The 24039-nt window shown below is 49.2% G+C and overlaps 1 protein-coding gene across 2 annotated transcripts in view; it reads right to left on the reverse strand.

Annotated features, from left to right (window-relative positions):
- LOC144155377 (uncharacterized) overlaps positions 1–24039 on the reverse strand; it is a 120868-nt gene that overhangs the window by 44805 nt on the left and 52024 nt on the right. The window contains exon 4 of one of the 2 annotated variants that reach the window (XR_013319568.1): positions 545–1079. The exons of the other annotated variant lie outside the window; for it this stretch is intronic. The gene's annotated coding sequence lies outside the window, so the exon portion shown is untranslated. Of the gene's footprint in view, positions 1–544; positions 1080–24039 lie in introns of those variants that run through there. 2 annotated transcript variants of the gene reach the window in all.

Below are 24039 nucleotides of genomic sequence, written 5' to 3' on the forward strand. Positions count from 1 at the left end.
TGTTATTTGAAATGCGCTTTGAAACACTAATTCATCAATGATGCCAGCAACATTTTTTTTTCAACAAACGCCGATGTGAGGCATGGGTGCCAATCTTTCAAATAATGCAAAATTTGAATGTTGTTGAGACCTGTTAATTGTCTTTTAAGGACTGCAGAAAAAAAAAACAATAGAAATGATATTAGGATATCTGAGAACATCACGGTGTGAATGCATTACAATTACAATTCAATGGTCCAGATTACAATTATAGGCACAGAAAGCTTCAATTTTTTTGGAACTGATTTATAGATTTGGTAGAAAACGCAACCAGTAGTGATGGAGGTAGTGCCTCACAATCCCTTACATGTGCCACTTCACAGCGAACAAAGTGCAATATGTTGCCTATTTAGAAGCAATGCAGATATAATTCTACCTCTTTTTTACTGAAGGAAATACATAGGCTGGTTAAAGTTTCCGGTTTTCAAAGGTCAAAACCGTTTATTTCCTATAGTCAATTGAATGAAAAATCAGAAGGCTATTATTTTGGGATTAAAACGGTTTATTCAAGTATACATATATAACGTCGCAAACCCTAATAAAAAATAAAAGCAGCCGCCATCATCTTCCGGCACGGCTGGCCCCTATCCGGTGCGTGTCAGGGCTCAAAATTTTTCTTGGCCAATTTTTAGAGTGATTTTATGTATAATAACTGCATGCCATCCAATCATTGTCCCCTCAACAGCAACAGCAAATAACGTGTATTTTATTATAATGTGACGAGTTGATAACTCGTAACAGCTCAATACCTTGCATGTTACACTGCCCTGCCACATATAACTTCTATATTGCCTCTAGGGCAAATTTTAATTTGATTGTAAGGTTTAACGCGCCGACGCAACGCAGGCGATGAGGCGCGCCGCAGTGGAGGGCTCCGGATTAATTCTGACCACCTGGGGATCTTTAACGTGCGCCGAAATCTCGTCACACGGGCGTTTTTGCTTTTCGCCTCCACCAGAAAAGCGGCCGGCGCTGCCGGGAATCAAACCCGCGTCCTGGTGCTCAGCAGCACAACGCCGAGGGCAAATTTTCACTGTGCGCTGAAAAGAGAGAGAGTTAGGACATAATGCTGGGGTAATTAAGAACGATTATGCCCGTATTGATTATGTGGCCACTTGACAAGTTAAAGGTGTTTTTTGAAAAAAGCTTACACACTTCTTTTAGAACTGACTAAGAATGCCTGTGTGTCAGAAGAAAACCCATGGCAGTTACAACTGTAGCGAAAAAGGAAAAGAAGTTTGTTAAAGGTATACGTTTTGTCATGTGGAGTGTTTTGTCCTGGTTCAGAGAGGTGGATCAGGGACAGCCGTTGGCTTGTTTAATAAAACGCACATTTATTACACACATGAAAAACCCTAAAGCTAACCGCACACTCGCAAAGAAAACAACACGAAACCAAACAACAACAAACCGGCTTTCGGCATTCATTAGATCTATATAGGCCGTACCGAGATTCATGGGACTGTACCGCATTGAGGGCTATTGCCCCTCGTTACGCAAGAGACACGAAACTCTTCAAAAATGTCCCGCCTAATACTAAGGTCCCTCGCGGTGTCAGCAGGTACAATACCAGGGGCGGTATTCTCGTAACTGTCACTTTTGAAAACGTCCCTTTTGCGTCCCTTTCATCGTGACGTACTTCCGGTTAACCAGTGGGCGTTGGCAGTAGGTGACAGTAGGTTTGCGCGCTTGCGTTACGTCACTTCCGGTTGTTTGCTTTTAGCCAATCAGGGCTCGCCAAAAGGGACACTTTTGAAAGGGACGCAAAAGGGACAAAACTCGAGAATACCGCCCCAGGTCTTTCGGGTGAACGGGGAGATAGATGCTTGCGTTATATCTCGGGGAGCGCGAGCACTGCCATAACATGGGAGCGAAGCGTTCGATTAGTCATGCATGCAGAGACAGCCGCAAGTCCAGGAAGAAGCTCAGTGAGGGAATGGCCCAGTGGCGTACGCAGGATTTCGGTTCGGGGGAGAGAGGGGAGGGGGGGGGGGCGTACCCCCCCCCCCCCACACACACACAAAGAAATAATAATCACAAACAAAAATTTGGAAACGCGAAATTTAAAAAGTATATCGTCCTTAAGATACACTTCTCAGGGCATAGTAGCTACCCTCTACATAGCCCTTCGGTTTTTCTTTTTTTTTTGTGTTAGGCAGTGTGGCATGAAATTGCCTTATCGTGATGGAAGCAGACGTCGATTGATTGATTATAGGGTTTAACGCGCCGACGCTACACAGGCGATGAGGCCCGCCGTAGTGGAGGGCTCCGGATTAATTTTGTCCACCTGTGGATCTTTAACGTGCGCCGAAATCTCGTACACACGGCGTTTGTGCTTTTCTCTTCCATCAGAAAAGCGGCCGCCGCAGCCGGGAATCGAACCCGCATCCTTGTGCTCAGCATGGAATGGAAGCAGGTGTCGAAGTCGCGTAGCCTCAACGCATTACTTGTGACAGAAGATGGATGACAGACAATTTTTTGTTGACGACACACAGTCAATATCATAGCTGATGACACAGCCAATATCATCATCAATTCCACTCGTTAACATAAAGCTGAACAGATTCGATACGTCGCAAAGGATAGCTTTGAAGGCGAGTCCGTACTGGGTCGTAATACCGAAATGGGAAAATGTCTAACCACGGTAGTGAACAATCGCGCTACTGGACTGCGTCAGAACATCACCAGTGTTGCATTGCACCTGAACGACGTCAATACATGGAGTCAGAAGCAGCAATAATCAGCGCAAACACAGATAACAGCTTTGCTGAAACTCCGGCTCCTCAGCGCCGCGATACCTGCATGATTCTTTTTTTTTTCTCTCATGACGGCATCTTTTTTGCCACGAAGTGACGTACTCGTTATAAAATAAAGCAGCCATTACACGCAATTCCATCAGAGGTTGAGTAAAGTTGCCCTAGTGAAAAATGCTCAGAAATTTTCCCAGCTCATTGAGTCCAAGGTAAAACTTTGTTGGAGCGAAGCATGAGAAATAGCTTGTAAGCGAGTGGGTCTCGAGCGGAGAGAGTGAAAAAGAACATAAAGCCGGAAAAGATCAAAACGTGCCAGCGGCGTAGATTGCGCGAACACAAGACGGTGTCGCTGCGACCATGGAACTACGAGCGGAGTGTCAGTGTGCATGAACGGGGCTGCAGCATGCGGGTACATAATGCTCATATAATTTATTTTGCCTAACACCCGTTTCCTCCCTAAAAGACGAACGTGCTGATTCGATCGATATGGACGAAATGCTACAAAATCAAGTGTTGAATAGCTCTGCGCAGAGAGGCATTCTAGACGAATGCCTGAAGAATCGGCTGAAGAAAGTGGCTTCCAGATATGGCGTGCGCATCGTCTTTTCAGGCCAAAACAAATTGGCTAAGATTTGCCCTGCGGTGCAAAGGTTAGCAGACAAGAAAGAAAAAAAAAGGACGGATGGTTGTGGGATAAGACATGGCATTAAGTTTGTTGAGTGCGGTAAGGACGTTGTGTATAGTATCCCTTTCAAGTGTGGAAAGTACATCGGTCAGACTGGCCGCTGCTTGAACGTTCGCCTTCGTGAGCATAACAGCTCGTTGAGAGGGATACCGTGTTCCCATTTGGCCATGCATTGCATCAGGAGTGCACGGGCCGTCCGGAGTTGCCACTCACGCTCACTCACGACCATCCACGAGTACGCAAAAACATGCGGCCTGAGCTGCGCCCCGCAGAAGTCGGAGCTACTCATGGTGCAACCCGGCAGACAGAAGAAAGAGCCGCCGCCGAACGTGGTGGTCACCATCGAAGGAACAGAAATCAAGCCCACGCAGCAGATCCGGATCCTAGGACTCCTGCTTAGGGACGACGGAAAGGCGCACGCAGCTGTCAACAAGATCAAGACAACGTCCGAGCAAATCCATAAGCATGATCCGCAGGGTCACCAACAAGAACCGATGCATAAAAGAAGACGACGCCCTGCGCCTGGTCCAAGCGTTCGTCGTGTCGCACATCACGTACTCCGCCCCGTACCTTCAGCTAACCAAGGCGGACCGAGAAACGCTGAACACGACGATCAGGAAAGCGGTAAAGCTCGCCATGGGCTTGCCCGTCCACTCGTCCACGCAGAAGTTGCTGGGCATGGACAAGCATAACACGGTGGAAGAACTGGTGGAAGCCCACCTTTCCAACCAAAGAATACGGCTCAGCCGAACCGAGCATGGCCGGGCCGTTATGCGCAAGGTGGGATGGAATATCCAACCGTAACCGACGACGGAAACGCTACCCCAGGAATGGAGGGATGCAATAAAGACTAAACCGCTCCCCAGGAACATGCAGCCGTGGAGAAACGACGAGAGACGCTCCGCGAGGGCCAGAACATGCGCCCGGCAGCTGAAAGAGGACCCGGAGATTTTATACGCGGACGCCTCGCTACCCAAACGTGGAACCAGAGCGACGGCGGTTGTCACCACCATCGACAGACTGGTCACCAGCGCGTCAATCAGAACGACGAACCCATTCGAAGCTGAAGAACTGGCCGTGGCCCTCGCCCTCGCACAGCCGGGAGCGAAGACAGTGGTCACGGACTCCAAGATGGCCTACGCAAGCTATCGCAAGGGAAGGGTCTCTCCTGCCGCACTAGCGCTTCTGTCCAGACGCAGGCCACCGGGACGAGCCATAGAGCTCGTGTGGGTGCCGGCTCACTCGCAGGTGGTAGGCAACGAACTCGCCGACTACTACGCCCGAGAACTGACCAACCGGGCCGAGGACGAGCCGGGACTACCGCGCCCTGTCACGAGCTACAGAGACATTACCGAGCTATACAGGGAAGGCAGGTGTAGGTTCCCCGGACCTCACCGGCACCTCAACAGGAACCAACAGACGATCGTACGCAGACTACAGGCGGGGTCGCTGGCGCATCCCGTCCTCTTACACAAAATGTACCCGGAGGCACACGATATCAAGTGCCCGTTCTGCAAGAGCAAGGAAGGCACCCTGGCACACGTCATAGCCGAGTGCACTCACCACAAGAACCCCCCACCACCCCTTCCCCCCAACTTCCCCAACCTCAATCCGCGAGAGCGATGGGAGACCTTGTTGTCCAGCCCTGACCTGACGACCCAACTCGCGCTGGCAGTCAGGGGCCAGGAGCTGCTGGATGCATATGGGACCCGCGAAGAAGGTTCCACCCCATCTGGTGCCTGCATGCACTAACCACTTAATGGGCTCTATTAAAGTTGATTCTCTCTCTCTCTCTCACTGATGGCAACCAAAACCACGAGGAATGCGCGTGCCACCCGGAGCTACCGCACACCACCGTTCTTGACAAACACCGTAAGTGGGCAACAAGAGAGGCAATTCAAGCATTTTACATCAAAAAAGAAGAAAGTACTTGTGTCAGCCAACTTTCTGTCTTGTTATCAGATGCCGAGTTTGCTTTCTTGGATAAAGGCTGATAAAGTGTACCGTGCGTCTTTCGGGGTTTGAACACGTGCGGTTTGGTTGTATGCAGTGTTTTGGTGGTTGTTCCCCGTGACTGTGCAAGATTGTAGATTGTACTGTACATTTTGTGTTGGCGGTGGCTTAGATTGTGTGTATATATTTGTGTGTTTTGACGACTAAACGTTTCAGTTGCTAGTAGCGCTTCTTCCCGTAGTCTTTCGTGTCCAAGTTTTGTTTTTTGCGCTGTTTTCCATCATGAACATATACTAACAAGCCCAACTCGCAGTTCTTCTTAAGAAACAGTCATTCACAAAACGATATAAACACAGCTTGGAGGCCGGAGGCTGTTACAGAATCCGTCGCCGGGGTTGGTCTCACAGAGGTTCCATTAGGAGACGCGCGGACCACGGCTCCGCGGCGCCGCTTTGTCTTGAACGGCTGCCGGCACCACTGCGGCGTTGGCGTGCTGGCTTGGAGCCGCCGTCAAACAACAACAACAACAACAAAAGAGAGAGAGAGAGAGAGAGAGAGAGAGAGAGAGAGAGAGAGAGAGAGAGAGAGAGAGAGAGAGAGAGAGAGAGAAAAGAAAAAAATAAGGAAGCTCACACTAACGCGTAAGACTTGAAGGCAGCGAACCTGTACGCAGCCTTCACGGCCATCCCGACGGTTTAAGTCCACAATTGCAGCCGATTCGCTTCTTCGCTGCCGCAACGACCTTTAGTTCATCATTAATGATGGAGTAAAGATGATGCTATAAGTGTGCTATATCGATGCTATAAGTGTGAGCAATACCCCTTTTTTTTCTTTTTTGAAGTGATAGCCATTGCACACCACCTTAGAGGGGCATTCGCTATGAGGTGTCTTTCTCGTCCTGAGAAAGTGTTGCTACGATTACGACGAACGCTATAGGGTTATTTATTTATTTTTTTTACCAATCTTGGCCATTCTCCCAAGTTGGTATGTTTGGCTTGCAAACATGCTTGCAAACATGCGCGAATGACACTGGGCGGTAGCCGCGAGGCACGCACTCACGAGAGTTCAGCATATTCTTTGTTTTTTTGTTTGTCAGGTAGTCGCCGCAGTGGGACTCCATAAGTGGGTATGCTTGGCTTGACAAACGTGCGCAGGGGACTCTAGACGGTCGTCGCGCGCGCGCGCGCGAGAGAGAGAGAGAGAGAGAGAGAGAGAGAGAGAGAGAGAGAGAGAGAGAGAGAGAGAGAGAGAGAGATATACTTTTATTCCTGGCGAGGCTTAGTCCTAGCGAGTGTCACTTAGGTTGTGGGATTCAACATTTCACACACTAGTTATTTCCCACCCCGCAGCCATCCGCGCTCAGCAAACATGTCTTGCGAGCGCCGGCTGTGGACGGGTCCGTTGTTTGCGGAGACAGACAAAGGCAGGAGGCGGCGAAGGCAAAACATCAATGGCAGCATTTATTGCCAAGTGCGAATCAAATACACTGCATACAGACTGATCGTAGGCCATAACGGTAACACTGGGAGCGAGGCATTAAAAGGACACTGAAGTGAATTTGTCAAGCTCCCGTTTTTGCTTGCACTGTGTAGACTGGCTCAAATTAGCACACTTTTCATCGTTTTTACGATTGACAAATCGGTAATTATTTTACAAAGCGCGAAAGAAGAAAAACTACCATGCGCGGTTTGCGGCGGCCGCACCAACTAAAGCCGTGACGTTAGGAGGAGCGGATACCGTGATTGGACGATGCCCAAGGTGAGCAACCAAACAAGTTTCGGTTTCGGTTCTGTAAAACACAACCGTTGGCGTTGTTGGATGGGCATTCTCAATAACTCAGTAATCATCGTACCGCGCTTCTGCCATGTTGTCAGCTGTAAAAATGCATAAAGATAAGCCTCCTAGGACGGCTTGGAATCGTAGCATTCACTAGCCGAAACCTAAGCAGTGCATGAACGCCCTCCGCGTACCCGCAGACGCCCAAATGTCATGCGCTTTTCCCCCATATTTGGAGCTTGCCTCCCTCATGCCTGTATCGTAAAAAGCGTGTTCGCACCAAGCCAAGGGTCTGTTCATTCTGGCCTGTGCCCACTGCCTGCAAGCAGTAGGTGATTATGGCAACAGCACGCCAACGAGAACTCGCTAGCGCGCCAGTACCAGCCTGCGCGCGTTTTGTGAACTAGTTCGTGGAGCCATGAACGTTGCGGCCCAAAAAAAGGTGAACTCAATATAGAAAACATCGGCGGAAAACGAAAAAGTTAACTTACTTAACTTAACTTAAAAAAAAGCACGTACCCACGGGGATTCGAACTCCTGACTTGCAAAATACTTGCGGTGGCATATCTAGCGCCCCAAACAACTCCGCCACGGAGCAGGCTCCGCTGGCCTTGGTAATATAGGGTATATATTGTACAACCAGTTTACACTTTTATTTAGTTTTGGCATTTCAAGCAGCTTAGGTGACTATTTGTTGTATTGCGCTCGTGCAGTAAGCGTCGCCCGAGTTTCCACAATAGCTCACGTCTAGCAATTGCATTTCGTAGACGGAAAAGCGTTCGCAGATGCGTAGTCGTGCTGCTGACCGCTGTGCTTGTTCGCCCAGCGCAAAAAAGTGCTTCCCGCACCCTAGTTTTACGCTGTACGGTAAAAATATCTGTTGATTTTATTTCCTTAGTACCTATATTGACTTCGCTGACTCTTCTCCCGCCTTCAAGAGGCCTTATATTTTCCTACCGGCGTACCAGTCAGCGAAGCGTCGCATGTGCGCTTGTGCAGCGCTTGTGTGAAGCGACCTTGACTTGGAGCTAGATACAGTGTACAAACTAACCAAGTAAAGAAAGGCAGATTCTACCATTCACAAACGTGTCCTGGCTTCGTTTCAACTGAGCGAACGAATTGCGACGACCCGTCGGCGGCCAGCGGACGAAACGCTGGGCCGACTGACTGTCTGAAGGCAGGGGAGCCGTGCAGTAGCGCAGCCAATTGCGAGCTCGGCTCCTCTCGACGTCACACGAAAACGCCGCAGAAAATGGGCGAGCGTAAAGAGAGGAGGACAGCATTTTCGAATTAATTTTTCTGCTAAATAAAATCGCGTAAACGCGCCCATGGTGGTCGAAACATGGTCTGGGGACTCCGGACTACAATTTGCGCAAGTAATCCCGCAATGTTTACATATCACTTCAGTGTCCCTTTAAACAACGCTAGAGATCGAGATGGTTCGACTCACCGATGGCATACCGGAGGAGCGGCGCGCTGCGCGTGCGAGCGCGGTTGCAGTCTCCCAGCTCGCCCGTACGCGTCCCATTGTGGCGTGTTCCTCAGGTCCGGACCGGCGCGTAGGCACTATACCGAAACGTCCGCTCGCTACCGCATCCCCAACACAAGAAGCCCTCCTCTCGTCATGCGACAACCCACCAGACCTCGCCGAACCGTGGCGCTAGCGCAGAGGAAGAAGTAAGGTCCCTGTATTTTTCACAGGTAGCGCAAACTCCCTTCCCCGCGCCGTTTCCTCCTCGCCCGTCTCTCTCGGCCGCCATTAGTGAGCGACTCCCGCGGAGCGCGCCGCCGGACCGTTTCGTTTTGTATGCGCGGCGCGTTGAAGTGCTTGATTAAAACGCGACAGTTCTAGGCGTAAATTCACAACGGTGTTTGCAGATAATGTGTAGGAAGAACTGTGTGTGATTGGCCAGTACCTTAGCTATCATCTCGCGTTTTGAGGGAGCCATGACTGCACTTTCGTGCCAGCCTGTCGCAATCTGCGTTTGTAGTACTCACGGTCGATTTAATCTTGGGCCTGTAAGTACTTTGCTATCTGTCAGTGACCCAAACACACCGTAGTTTCACGTAAGCCACAAAACATAAACATATTCAAACACAAGAGAGAAATAATAACTACAAAATGTGCTCAGCATGAATTTCATTTACCCTTTCGCGGGGTGGTTGGTGCTCTTTCGGAATAGGCCGATGCGTAAATATGGAAGGGACCGCATTTAGCTTGAGTTTCTTGAGGCCAGTTGTGCCAGAATTACTGGTTCAAACTGATCCCCCGTGAAGTATTTCTCAAAGATACAGACATCCTCTATCGCATTCTTTGCAGTTTGGCTGAAAAATATTTTGCTGAAGCAAAATATTTTGCTTATGTTAAAATGCAAACAGCCGTGCAAACAGGATGGTGTTCTTGCATTCACTAGGTTCCTCACTATTTGTTAATCGAAAGTGTTCTCAAGTATGTTCGAAACTTGAACAAAAGCATCCATGCATTTCACAAATAAACAACTATACAACATTATATTAACTATGCACTCTCTTAAATTAGCTGTACAAGCATGCACAAAATTCGTCATGCAAGTGCAAAGAAATGGGGATAAATATGACAGAATACAAACTGAGAACACAATAAACCACAATAACACAAAGCCGAAATTTTGCCTACAGGTAATCAAAGTTCAAGCGAAAACAAATTAAAGAAAAAAAGATCAATCACGTGGTTGCTCTCCGGTGAAATGTAATTGCTTCCGCTGCAAATGGTAGCAAATAGAAAGCAAATCGTCAACGCCAAACATTTGGCAGTAATTATATTGTGGCCGTTTTTGAATACCCGATCCAATACGAGCGAGCTAAACACGGTTGGGCTGTCATCGTTGTTGAAACTTGGGAGAAAGCGACGACGGACACGCCAAGCTTCTTTTTTTCTGTTTAACCTGAACGTCAGTACCAAGGCTGAGCTTCATCTAAAAGCCTTCTAGAGGCATGTCTACGCGAAAAAGTTTTTTAGTGACTGCTTATACCTCCCAAAGCCTCCCTCGATGACAATCGAAGTTTTTCTGCCGATGCGATGCAGCCATACCGCTCTCCGCTCGGTATCATTTTTCCTTCGCGGAACCACAAAAAGCTTGTCACCTTTTGCAATGCTGCTGGAGCAGCCAACGGCACAGCAGGTCGGCATTACGCTGCAGCCGAGGCCGCCTTGCGAAAGGCAACGCACATGGGAGCGAGGAGCAGTACGCTCCCTAATGGCGTCGTTACCCGACGAAACCGAAACTGACGAGGGGTCAACAGGGTTCAATGGTCACGCGTCGCGCCTGGTCCAATGGGGGAGCACAAAATACAGGGACCTTAGGAAGAACGGGGCTTTAGGAAGAACTGGTTCTCGGGTAAGGCAGAGGGGAAAAGGGTCAACGCCTCCACCCTGGCGACAACGAACCCTCCGGTCGCTGGCGCCCTCCCGTATGGCTCACGTCGCGCGAGCGAGGCGTACAATTTTGCAACGCCGACCGCGATGGGAAGCTAGCCAGAAAGGGGTTCGCGTGAAAGTCGCGATCCCCACAAGGTGCGGGAGGTAATCTTGAGCCCTAGTGGTGGTCAGGAGCTGTAGCTCGGGTGAGGAGCTCCCGGTCACCTGCAGCCGGTAGCGGGAGGGTTGGGTAAACGGAGAGGGGGTAAAAAGGAGCATTCCCAAATGGCGTGTGATGATGATTATGATGATGATTAAAGGCCTCCCCTTTGAACCGGGGTGATGGCATGCGCCATCTAGCCTATCTTAGTAGTTTGAATTTAAATTTAGTCCCTCAACTCGGATTTCTTTTTAATTCTGCCCTGCCGCTACCCCTGGCCGGGCTGTTATTTTATCGACTTCCCTGCTTTTTTTCCACCAATACTCTAGCCGCTGCTTAGTAATACCTACTGCTGACCAGTTAATGTTTCCATCTATTGTGAAGCCCAGTGCCTCAGGAAGTAGGACTTTTCCCCCAATTTTATCCGGCTGAATCTTTTGGCATCCTATTACTATGTGGTCGATTGTTTCTTTATCCCTGCCACATACAACACATGTCTCATCCTGGGACGAATATTTGCTCATGTAAGTTCGAGTTCTCAAGCAGCCAGCCAGCGCCTCAAAGAGCAACGCACTACCTTTATTGTTGTCAAAAAAGTTCTATTTCCGGATCTCTTTTTTGCTTGCTTTGTAGATTCCCAGCGATCCCTTCTTTTCCATCCTCTCTTTCCACATGAGCGTCTCTGTTTCCTTCACTTGCTTTTTAACTGCCCCTCCTTGTTTATTTGCCGCGGTCAAGGTATATTTAGTCGCCAGCTTTCGCGTCCTCTTCCGCCATTGGGTGTCCACACTTTTAAGGTACACGTACCTGTGCACTCTGGCTGCCCAGTTCTTCTCATCTAAATGTCTAGGGACGTGGTATCTCGAGCGCCACATGCCGGGCAGTTTGGGTGGGGATATAATGTGGGATAGAAGTGGTGGAGGACGTGTCTGGTGGGGAAGGAATGGGTTTGTAATCGTTGCCATAATCTGTCTAGGGGTGGAGGGAGAGACGTGTGAGGGAGAGGCAGTTCTAGCCGCTGTAGGCGGTAGTAGTAAGGTCATTAAAGGTAAGCAAGTGTTCGCGAGACTTTCGTGCGCCGTGCTGCGAGACGTCCACTTCTGGGGCTCGGTAAATCAGTCCTCGAGCACCCAGGTGAGCCGTTTCCGCACCGCCCACGTGGCCGGGGATCCAGTTGAGGATTATGGTTTGTTCGGGAGGAGGGCGAGATAGGAGAATTTGGCAAGCAGGGAAGGAGATGTGTCCGTGTGCGAAATTTCGTACGGCCGTCTTAGAATCGGAGAATGGCCAGTGCTATTGCCGCTTCCTCAGCCTCGTGGGTGTGGGCTGTGCGGATGGTGGCTACCGCTGCTGGCATCGGTCTGTCTCCGGTAATAATAGCAGCAGCGAAAGCTTGTCGGTGTATTCTGCGGCGTCCACGTAAATGGAGTCAGGAGAGGGGGGGAATAGACGTGAGTGCGCCTCGTCGGGCAGCGTGGTGGGTAGGATGAATGTGGTGGGGAAGGGGGAGGATTTCGAGGTTTTCACGGTAGGGTTCCCAGACAGTTTATCGAACGCCGTTTTATCGAACGCCGTTTTATCGAAAAAATGCCCGTTTTATCGAACGCCGTTTTATCGAATGCCGTTTTATCGAACCACCTACGTCCGTTTTATCGAAAGTGCGGTTTTGCGGCTTGCATTGTAATTTTCGGGGTTTATTTTGTTTAACTGGCCATCGCATTGACCTAACCTGCAGTAACCTTCCTCCTACATTCTTTCTGACGTGCATTACATAAAAAACCTATCTATATATGTTGACGCGCCTTTACAGTGTTTTCGATAACCTTTGTTTTATTAAATTATTTTTATTTTTCGAGTCTTTATTGATTTCACTCAAGCATGTATGACCCCCTTGTTTATATTACAGAATTTGCCCCTATAGTACCAACCCGAACCCCGTGCGCAATATTCCTTAGATGTGTATCGGCGTGTTTAGGTTAGTGTTGAAAAATATATCCCTTGCGCCATGGTTCATCATTACGTGATCCAGAGTCTTGTACCCCACAATTGTTCTAGTCACGTGGTTTACCCGCGACTCCTACTCGGACCTTGGGGTCACACTGTTTGCATCTGGAGAAATGTTGGGCCAAGAACTTCTGAAAGATTAGTGCTATGTGACTGGTGCAGGGGGGTTCCGACAGTGATAGTGAGACCCCAACAGAGGTGGTGGGGTCTAGGAGAATCGTCACAAGGGAACCTGTCACAGCCAACTCGTCATAGGTGAACTCGTCAAGTAGGACAAGTCGTCAGAGGTCATCTCGCACTAGGGAAACTCGTAAGCTAGTACAGCTGGACAATTGCCCATCCCATCACAATTTACGTTTTTTGTTAATCATGCTCAAATAAAAAAAAATACAGGATTTCGTATAATTTTCTACTTTTGCGTCAACACTCTTAGCCCCTCTTTTGATTCACCAACCTTACGTTTTCGTGGTGGCCTTGGAGGAACACACCCGACCAGGCATCGCATTTTGTTGGTTTTTTGTGTGCCTTGTTCAGGTATAATCGCACGGGCCATAGTATTGCTCGTTCTCATTTTTTTAATTTTTCCATTTTTATTTAGAGGTAATCGGGTCACGACGCTGTATTTTGAGTAGACCTTCATGATTTCTCCATTTTCGGTGTTTACTATTTTGATCGTACTGTTTTTATGCCTTCTGATAAAAAGGCAAGAGCATGCACCCCAGCAGACATGCTGGGGTGCAACCAGAGGGAGATGAAAACGAACCAACCTGCAGTACGGTGACAATTTTGTACCTCACGTTTTTCTCGTTAGTTCATGCAAGGCAACGAGAACAGTAGTACAAGGCTTGGTAACCTCTTAGCAACTGAACTCAGATCCTGTAAGGTCCACTTATGAGTTAGCGGCCAGGTGCCCGGGCTGCGCGTGAGAACGCGCCGCTCTGTCTGGCGACGTAGCACTGCCGACACTGCGCTGCAACCACCGCTATTTCGTCGCGGCGTGCGCGGGAGACGGATTGTCTGGCCCTTCGCATTCCTCAAGGATAATCCCCCATTGAGAGGGCAGACGGCGGCGCCGGATTCCAGGAACGCCTGCCGGACCCGCTGGGATTACCGGCGTGTCTCTATTGTTGTCGCGCCCTGGTCAGCATGACGCACTGTCGCCGTCTTTCGTGTTCACCCCGCGGTGTCACCCGAACTTGCTCGTCTACGAGCGTGCCGTTGACCTGAGATAGCGGCGCCTCATTGGATATTCCGTGACGTGCTGAGTGACAGCTGTCTACGTGAATTCGGGCACTCCCATACGCGTGTACGAACGCTACAGGGGCGTTCCCGAGAGAGGGCGATCTCGAGGTTTTAAAAGGCCGAACTTGGCCGTTGGAAAGGGTTCTGGTCTGAGCGCTGAGCTGGCAGTTCCCGGCGAGACAAGGAGTCTCGACCGTTAACGCTAGGTTGGGATTTGTGAGCCCCCTAGTCGAGGTTAAGATCGCGTCGGAGGTTAAGGGTGCAGCGCCGTACCGGGCAACTAGACGGATCTTGCGGCGAGACAGGGTCTCGGCCGTTGTTTCTCGAGCGGTTTGTGTACGCTCCGAGAATAGGAAGAGTTAGACGAAGTTGAGGAGCTCGAGTGATTTGTGCGCACTCGGAGCTAGCGTCTAGCTGAAGTTTGCAGTTTTTCTTTTTATTACTCATGTACCCAGTTTTCATACTGTAAATAGCTGTACATAAACTTCCGTTTCACTTAATCAACTTCAACGCCTCGAGTTCGTCAATCCGACCGCCATCTCCAAGAACTTCAACACCATCACCCAGCCAGCCTCCTGCCAAATCAACCGGAGCCCGGGCGATTGGGTTCCTGATCGACACCGGACTTCGGGGAAACGATCTTCACTGATCCCATTAAGAATTAGGAATGCAGAAATCGGGAGAGACTTTTGCTAGCGTTCCAGTTAGGTTTTTGACATTGGACCCTCAAGCGCCAAGAAGTGCCTGACTTATGTACAACATACGCGGCGAAATAATTAGATTATGTGTCGACACAAAAGCGGTTTATACAAAAAGGTACGAAGCATATCGAGGCATTTTAATCAATACGCCACAATGCCGTGATATGCTTCGGATCAGAGGGGATAGAGACACAAGGAGATTCGTTATGGCAGTACCAGTTGCGCAATGAACACAGCAAAAAATTCTGGTGACATATTTTGCGCATCACAAAAACAAACAAAAAAAAACACGCAGGAAATAAAAGTCAACTAGAAGACAGACTATAAATGTTTTTAAATAGGCCTGCTGTGGAGACAAGATTTGCAAATTACATAGCGAGGAGGAAATTAAAAAAACGTACTGCAAATTATGTTACTCGAAAAGGCCGAGAAAAACACTTTCGATAAAACGGCTTCGATAAAACGTCCGTCGATAAAACGGCGTTCGATAAAACGGCGTTCGATCAAACGGCGTTCGATAAAACGACTTCGATAAAACGGCGTTCGATAAACTGTCCGGATCCCCACGGTAGGATAGGGGTAGATGGTAAAGTTGGGAGAGGGAGGCTGGAGCAGCGAGGTTGAATTGGTGTAGGAGGATCGAACCTGTGGGGGTTGTGGATAAACGAGCGATTTGGCTAAGGCGGTGGGCTTTTATGAGCTCGGGGATGGTGTTAAAGGTGCCCGTTGAGAGGAGGCGGATCGTGGAGGTGTTGGGAGGAAGAAGAAGTGCTGCTCTGTATCCTGCGCTGTGAGGCTTCCAATTTGTCAAGTTCCGCTTTTGTGAGTGATAAGTAAGGTAGAGAGTACGTGAGGCGTGATGTGAAAAGAGCTGTAACAAGTTGTAATCTGTCTTTTTAGGTGGGGCCGTGGACGCGGACGGTGATCCGGCGGATGAGTCCTGCTATTTGTGTCGCGCAGTGGCGTAGCCAGGGGGGGGGGGCTAACCTGGCTCAAGCCCCCCCCCCCCCCCCCCTTCGAAATTTTTCCGGCCGGCGCCGTGCTGCCGTTATACCTGGTACGTCGCCTGTGAACAAAGGGGCATAACCTTCGGACGTGCTACTATTAAAAACATTCACGACTGAATGCCTGTCCTGACGCATTGGTGCTTACACAAAACGAAGCGCCCAGGTCAGGATAATTGACCTTTTTCCAGTAGCGTTATGCGCATGCGCGGGCTGCCGGTCCGCCATTCTTGGCAGGCGCCTCCGGCAAAATAAACAAAAGGGCACCCCCCCCCCCCCCCCCTTTTTTCGCTTTCTGTTTGGGGGGAGGCTATGCTGTCCAGCGCGGCGCGTTTTTATTTTTTCTCTTTCAGCAGCTCAAGTGGGTCCGTAAGTGCACCCAAAAAGGGCTTTCTAGGGAAAGGGGCCAAGACATTTGAGGCTGACCACGCGAAGCACATGGAAGCCAGTGAGGGACTAACAAAAATGAAAAGAAGTAAAGAAAAAGGGGTGATTCGACCCCTGCAAATTAGTCACGGGAACGACTCCTGCTACCGTGATATTCACGTGAAAGGCACAGGTGACCGGTTGGTGCGGAAGGGGCTACAGTACCAGGATATTTTTTGTGGACGAGTTCTACGAAAGCTCGACTTTTTGTGGGCGTGCATTGCTGCCAATTTCAGTTCGCCGTGGCGGCCGCTAGGAGGATCGGTACTGGAAAAAGGTCCATTGCGGAGGGGTGCAGCTCCAAAAGCGATGGCGCCTTCGGGTAAGCTCAGCCCACGGGACGCCAAATGCGTGCGTTGTGTCTCCACGCGGGGAATCATTGGCCTTCTGAGTCGTTCTCAGCAGAGTAGATTGACTCGTCACGGTATGGCCGGGGAAGCATGGAGTGCGCGAAAAAAGAGGGACCGCCGGTCATTGATGGGTGAAGACTGGCACGATGAAAGCCCGAAAGGGAAAAGACGATCTTTGTATGCGTAAGCAGAACCACGTGTAAGCGGTGGTGGTTCTGAAGAAAACGCTGGTTCTACTTTAGCTGGTTGACTGTCGGGGGGCGGGGGGCAGAGGGCCTTTGTGGGTGAGGCGCATAGCAAAGTATGCCCCTCTTCTGCACGTCACCCCTTCATTCTTTCTCACGTTTCTGTGCAGCCCGGGAGGGTGTTGGCGTGGGATAATTGTATGGTCTCAGCTTGCGCGCCCTGCATGTCCTCTCCTGAAAGCGGTGTTCCAGACAGACATTTTCTCCTCCGCGATTAGGCAGATTCGTTGGGCGGTATTTTTCGCTAACCTAGGAAACTGGGGAACACCCACTTGACAAAAAGGGTGCGCTGCCCCCAAAGCGGGTTTACATGAATGCGACAGCAGCGTATCGCATTGGTTCGGTGAATCCGGCGCGGCTTTATTGTAAGCGCGAAGGCGCGAGTCACCAGCCCTACCACGGGCAGATGGCGGTCGCGACAGTAACCAATACCCGATGGCCATCTTCGACCTCGGTCACAACTAAAGCCCCTCCATTGCGTCCATGGCCGCTTTTTGCCTGGGCGGCGACTGCCCAGAGCTGTGTATATTCAGGGGCCTGAGTCACAACAACGCCGACATGAGAGAATGGTGCAAGGGCAGAAGCGCCCTGGCTTTGGGAAGCTCACACTCGAAGTGCCATGCAACACACAAAAGAGGCCGCAATTGTAAGTCATTTTCTTCCCTTGACCCCTGATTTATGCTTGCGTGATCACTGTATCTTTTAATGTTTAAATAATTGCTTCCTAGTATTTACACGACGTCACAGTACCTTTATGTCTGCGAGCCAAAAAAAAATTATATCCCCTTTTATTTCTAATGCAATTTTTGCGTTTGAATTGGTTGTTGAAGGAGCACCAGCTATGAACCGAGTAGGTACCTTTGAAAGAGGGAAAACGCAAATTATACTCATATAAATGCTTAACTATCCTATGATGCACAAAGTTGACGAGGGTTACTCAAAGCGTATCGGGACAGCGTTAAGTTCGTTAAGAGTTACCGCTGTCCATGAAGTAGATGAAGAGTTAAAAATATATTTGTGTTCGCTGCAGCTTTAGTAGTTTGCTTCATCTACATTCACGCAGCTCAATGTGAGGTAGCCGCTGTCGCATGGTGTGTCCGTTATCGGAACTTTTGTTGCCGCGTTTCATACCGACGCGCGCATTCACTGCTACACCCAATTTTAAAATCATCATAGCAGTGTGCGCAAGTGAATGACCTTCGTACTGGTGGCGAAGAAACCAACGCGCCTTTCTAGTAGAATTTTCCTTCAGCTCTTTCTGGCCTTTTTTTCAGCTCTTTCTGCCCTCTCAAGAACACCAATACACTTCCGCCCCCCGCCCCACATACGGGTGCGCGCTGAAGTGATTTTGCCTGGATCCACTACTGTTATACGTCCTAAAATATCGCATGAAGTAAATTTCGAGCATTACTTAAAGGTGTTGTGCCACCAAATTTTAAGTCTGTGAAAAGCCTGCTGTAGGCTTTCTCTGTATCCAAGGACCATCAACACGAAGTGCTGGGTACAGCAAGCGCTTAATATATATTTTAATTCGCTTCTAAAAAGTACCTAAAAGCTCTTCTGGAGATCGGGACCCATCGCTAGCGCCACTAACCATTACGTCAGTAAATTTCCAGCATAACAAAGTTTGTGACGTCATACCACGTTAGTGACTCGAGCGACGTCAACGTGAACTCCAGTTACCACAGTTTGTTTGGTCCCTTGGTCGTATCAGACACACTAGGCCGATACAACGGCCTTTTCTTTGCTTTTCTTTTTGAGCGTTTTTTTTTAAGGGGCATGGTTTGCATATCCATGGTTTTCATTTGTCTGCATCCGAGGATGCAGACAAAGAGTCCGTGTCGGAGCTGTCGCGGCTTGACATGATGAGTCGGCGTGTTTACTTCCGTGGTGAAGCACGTGTGTGCGGGAGCAGACGCCGCAGTAAAGTCGCAGCGCACCGCAGCGCCGCATGGTAGACACAAGTGGCAGAGCGTCCTCGCAACACTGTGACGTCACTGCTTGAATCGGCGCCTAGAAACCGAATCAACGTTCACATGAATCGTACGATAATAATTTTTTTACTCAGAATATGTGCATGTATCATGCTTGATACATGCACATATTCATGCATCATGTATCATGCTTTCTAACGAAATATAAAACGTTTGCAACAAAGAATGCACAAGCAGAAAATTTGGTGGCACAACACCTTTAAGTAACCGAAATGACCGAGGAATTATCACTATAAACAACTTTGCAATTTTTTGCCAATGTATTGAGTCGTAGCCTGAAACCATGCTTCAATTTGAACATCACGGTCGCTGTACCACCTTAAAGGGCCCCTGAGATGGGGGTTTTTGGGGGGTCGATGGTATCGGAGCGCAACGGCTATTTCTTGAACTAATCGTGACGTGTTTGTGCGCTCTTGATTTAATCAATTTTTTACGAGCGTAAAAACATCAGAAAGCTACAAAAAACATCTTTTGTGTGTGGGTGCTTTTACACAGTCACACATATTTGTTTTATAGCGGAGTGTAAAGCACTTACACACCGGGCCAAACCGGGCTTGACGCTCCTCCGTTCTCGGCGGAAGGATACAGTGAGCGCAGGAGCAACGACGCTTGCAGCCAGCGTGATCGCTCAGCGCTCCGTGTCTGGTGTTAAAGTATCACCAGTTTTCTTTGCATTTGCTTTCTTGGACGCTGTACCCGAAAGGATTCTTTGCACCATCTGTGTTTCGAGCGTAGCCTCGACGTTGTTTCAGAGGTGGTAACGAACGGCGCGCCAAGGGAGCGCCGCGCCGACGACGAAGGAGGAGCTCCGCACGCAGCGCTTGGACGACGCCGGGCACTGCTCGTGATCACGAGGCGCACGCTCAAGTGCGCTCACGCGGGCTGAATAAATCAGTTCAAGCCTAAACGCTGTCGCAGCTGATTCTCTGCGGCGGTCGCGACAAGGGCAAGAGCATGCTCATCCCGTAACGACAACTGCCAAAGAGTTTCATTTCATTGCTTCCCATCAAGTCATGATAGCAGAAAGTGTGGTTTGCTGCACCGGCCTTCTGAATGAACCTGTTGCCTAGTGTCCTTAGCGCGCTTTACCGTTTACCGTGTTAAATGAAGCAAGAGTAGCCGCTTGCCGCTGAAAACGAAAGGATTGCACTCTGCGGTTTCTGCATTCCGGCTTACCGGCTCTGCCGAGTAGCGACATCTGGCGAATTTGTCGCAAAGCAAATGACACAAACGTTTGTTGCCCAGAACTGTTCGCTTACGCTTGAAATGGCTTGAATCTTAGACGTATTAGATTGAACTCTCACAATACAATAATTTTTTTTAAAAGAGCCGTATACTTCTACTGTAGAGCTTAATAAATCGAAAACATGACGTTGACGCCGCCATCTAGTGGGAATAATTAGGACCAAGTATTGCATTAGCCAGAATTCACGCCACCGCTAAATATTTCGATATAAAATGAGTAAGATGTATTGTAATGATTCCGCAGTGATGTATATTACCTTGCCCAAGACGATTTTGAAAGCATAAAAGAGCTATGCTAGTTCATAAAGGCATCTGAAACATTGGAAGCGTGGGAATTCAGCTGGAGTAGGGGCGGAAATTTTGCTCGCTCGTTCTAAAAAAAAATTGTCATTTATTGTGCTCCTGATCATCATTTAGCAAGAATGTAGTAAACAACATCAACTAAGATTGCTTGCATGAAGCGCAGAGCACAGCGCATTTGCTGTGCCGTAAAGTTCTGGAAGAACGCCCACCCAAATTTAAGTACAGTGATATCAAGTGAAAAATACGAGATGGGCGAAATTTCGGGTCAAGCGCGGAAAGGACGAATAAGTGACCGCATCTACACATGAAGAGATGATTCGGATTTGTTTTGTTCACTCATCGGCGCTAAAGCCATGGATTTTACGGGGTGGGCGCGCGTCTTTCAGTAAATTGAATATTTCACCCGTAAAAGGGGGTGGGCGATGTTCCGGGGGAGGGCGTTCACTCGGAACTTTCCGGTAATCTAATCAAAACGCGAGCGTACATTTCGCCGGCGCAGGGGGCTCGCTACTACAGTCGGTAGAAATTCTAGCCTCTGTATCGCTATGAAGCGACGGTAAAAATAAGTTACCGTTCACAGAAACTTTCGCGCATGCAAGGTCGACTTCCGCAATCACCAGTATCTCCTGCCCAAAGTCCGTAAAGACTGAAAAGGTAGCTTAAAAAAAAAAGTAAAAAAGCGCTAGACATCGTCGTCTCATGTGCGACCCACTCGCTGAAGTAACCATGGTAACGACGACGCTCTAAACCAAACCGCCGCCGTCAAAAATCGCGGACATTCCGGCGGCCAACCATGAAATGAGTGCTTCGCCTCGGACGAGGTCGGACTATGTCGTCATCGCAAGCCGCCGAGCCAACAAATAGTTCTGTCTCGTCGGGGTAATAACTTTTGTTAGCGTGAGCGAATATGCTTACTATTTTGGGACTTGTTTCTACAAGAACTATAGAGTAGATTTCTGACACAAACAAAAACACTTTGAAATCCATCTCAGGCCCCCTTTAACTGTACCATTACTGTCCGTTTCATGCTGAAGTACGGTAGTCTGTGGCATTTATGTGGGCGGGCCATGCCATTACGCATGTTTTCTTGGTGCTGCGGGCAACAAAATGCTGACTCGTGTCGAGCATCGACCCAAGCCTGACGGTCATGTGCAGCTTCTCACTGCAACCTGTTTTCTGGTGGACCAAGGAGCGTCCCAACATAATAATATATTTCCATTTCCCGAGTCGCTAACGAAAACCGCAAAATTCCTGTGCGTCCTGTAATGCTGTTTTATCGTTTACCTTTAAAACCGCCAGTGTGTGCTCGGCTCAACAATGGCAGCGCACGCGTCCACTAAACAGTATGTCCTTTCATTAATGTTTGAAACCAGAATGGTAGGACCTCATTATAATTCCTTTCCTGAGATCTCACGACAAAATTCCAAATGCAGCAAGGTTTTGCTCAACTTGCATGCCTAACCAAAAGAGTATGGTCAAACAACGCCGTCTTTGCGTTATTATTTGCGTCAAGACCAATTTTAGCCCCCCCCCCCGAACAAAAATCCTGGCTACGCGCCTGGTGTCGCGTGTCGTGTTTGTATTGTGGAAGAGTTGCCTCGATTTTGCTGTAGGGTCAGTCCGAGCATGGTGAGGGTTGGTGTATAGGTGTTATTGCCTGGTCGTTTATGGGGATTTGTATTGTGGAAGGCCAAGGGGCAGCCCGGTGGCGTGGGGTTAGGAGGAGTGCTTGGGGCTTTTCAGGGGCACACGATAGGCTTGCCGACTGGGCGAAGTTCTGTATGGTGTCCGTAGCGATTTGAAGGGTTGTTGTAATCTGTCTTTTTTAGGTGGGGCCGTGGCCGCGGCCGGTGATCCGGCGGATGAGTCCTGCTATTTGTGTCGCGTGTCGTGTTTGTATTGTGGAAGAGTTGCCTCGATTTTGCTGTAGGGTCAGTCCGAGCATGGTGAGGGTTGGTGTATAGGTGTTACTGCCTGGTCATTTATGGGGATTTGTATTGTGGAAGGCCAAGGGGCAGCCCGGTGGCGTGGGGTTAGGAGGAGTACTTGGGGCTTTTCAGGGGCACACGATAGGCTTGCCGACTGGGCGAAGTTCTGTATGGTGTCCGTAGCGATTTGAAGGGTTGATTCTATGTGGGCATCACTGCTGTGAGTTACCCAAACTGTAATGTCGTCGGCATACAGACTACTGTGGAGGGAGGTGATCTCGGCTAGTGCCGTAGCGAGAGGGCTGTATTAAACAATATGGGCGATAAGATCGAACCTTGAGAGGTGCCACGGTTGGGAAGGTGCAGAACTGGGGATCGTTTATTGCCGAGTTTAAGTGTGGCTGTCCATTCAGACAAAAATGATTGAACGAAATCGAAGAGCTTTGTGCCTACTTTCAAGTTATTTAATGAGGACAGGATAGCTGAGTGTGATATTCGATCAAAAGCTTTTGTTAAATCTATGGTAAGGATTGCCGAAGTGCCTCGATCCGGGAGTGTTTTAAAGCACACACACACGAGCGCTAGGCATCTTCTTGGCTTTGTTAGCTGCCGGGTAGTCGCCGGGAGGCCCGCGCTCTCGTGCGCGCGCTCGACAATTTCTTGGTATTTTAACTGCGGACACAAAAAATTACGATTTGCTAAACAGCTTCGCTCTTAAGAAATGGCTCAGCGACAGCGCACAGGCGTGGGCTCGGCACTCGTCAGGATGCCCCTGCACCGAACCGAACCCTAACTGAAGCACGGGGCTCTCGGCACAGGAAAGCGAGCTGTCAGCCAAAAGGGCCGAAGTAAGGCAGGCAAGATTTGTTGCCCTTCGGCTGCTGCATTCATGCTCGTGAGAAAGTAGGAACAACGACGACCTCATGTTTCCATGTTGGTAAAGTAACAACAGATATCAGCCAGCGAAACCCTTCTCAACACGTGCGGCTAAACTGATTTCCGTCGATGGGAACAGCAGTGACATCAGGCGTCGCCGGTGAACCAAATGAGCAAAATTTAGTTTGTAGTGGTCCCGTCGGCGCCGCATGATGCGCGGCTGTTTCTGCACCGGAAGAGCCGAAACAAAAGAGAAGAATGAAGGGGACGAGCTAGTGCACAAAAATCACGAGCTATTCGACTTTGTGAAGGTGGATGACCAGCGAAGTTTTTTAGCACACGACACACATCACACATTTTGTGTCACAGAATAAATATAAAAGGCATGAGCAACGACGAGAGGAGAGAATCCAAATTCAAAATGGAGAACAGCAAGTTTATATAATGAACGTTTATATAACGGGTGTCTAACCTTTAAAAAATCTCCCCCCCATGCATGCCAAAATTTTTTTGCGGCCCCCTCGTCCCCTTCCCTCTGCGTACGCCAGTGGAATGGCCCCATTGTGGCCCGCGTCGTGACAAAAGTTATAGTAGCACGCGAGGGCGCAAAGGGGAGCTAATAGCTGGAGCGGAGTAGAGTAGCTTCTCTGCGTGATATACCGAACCTTTCCTCCATGTACCGAACTCTAGAGCGGAGCACATCGGAAGCCGCCTGGTGCCGGGAACTGAGCAAGCAGTCACGGCCCACCTTTATCGTCGGCGGCATCTGCCGGCATTGCCAGACGTTTACTTGCGGGGATGCATACAGCGTCGCAGACCCTCCAGATGTAATTCCAAGAAATCCCTCCAAAAGTTATAAAATAAATTATTGTAGCTAATTTCTCCTTGTGCTGCTCATTTTTCCTTCTTCCCTTCGTCATAGTATTGCTAGTATGAAGGTGGCCACCCTGTATATATA

The sequence above is a fragment of the Haemaphysalis longicornis genome, unplaced genomic scaffold (genome assembly GCF_048455015.1).
Source record: "Haemaphysalis longicornis isolate Haplotype H1 unplaced genomic scaffold, Haemaphysalis longicornis Haplotype H1 scaffold_1, whole genome shotgun sequence".
Lineage (NCBI taxonomy): Eukaryota > Metazoa > Arthropoda > Arachnida > Ixodida > Ixodidae > Haemaphysalis > Haemaphysalis longicornis.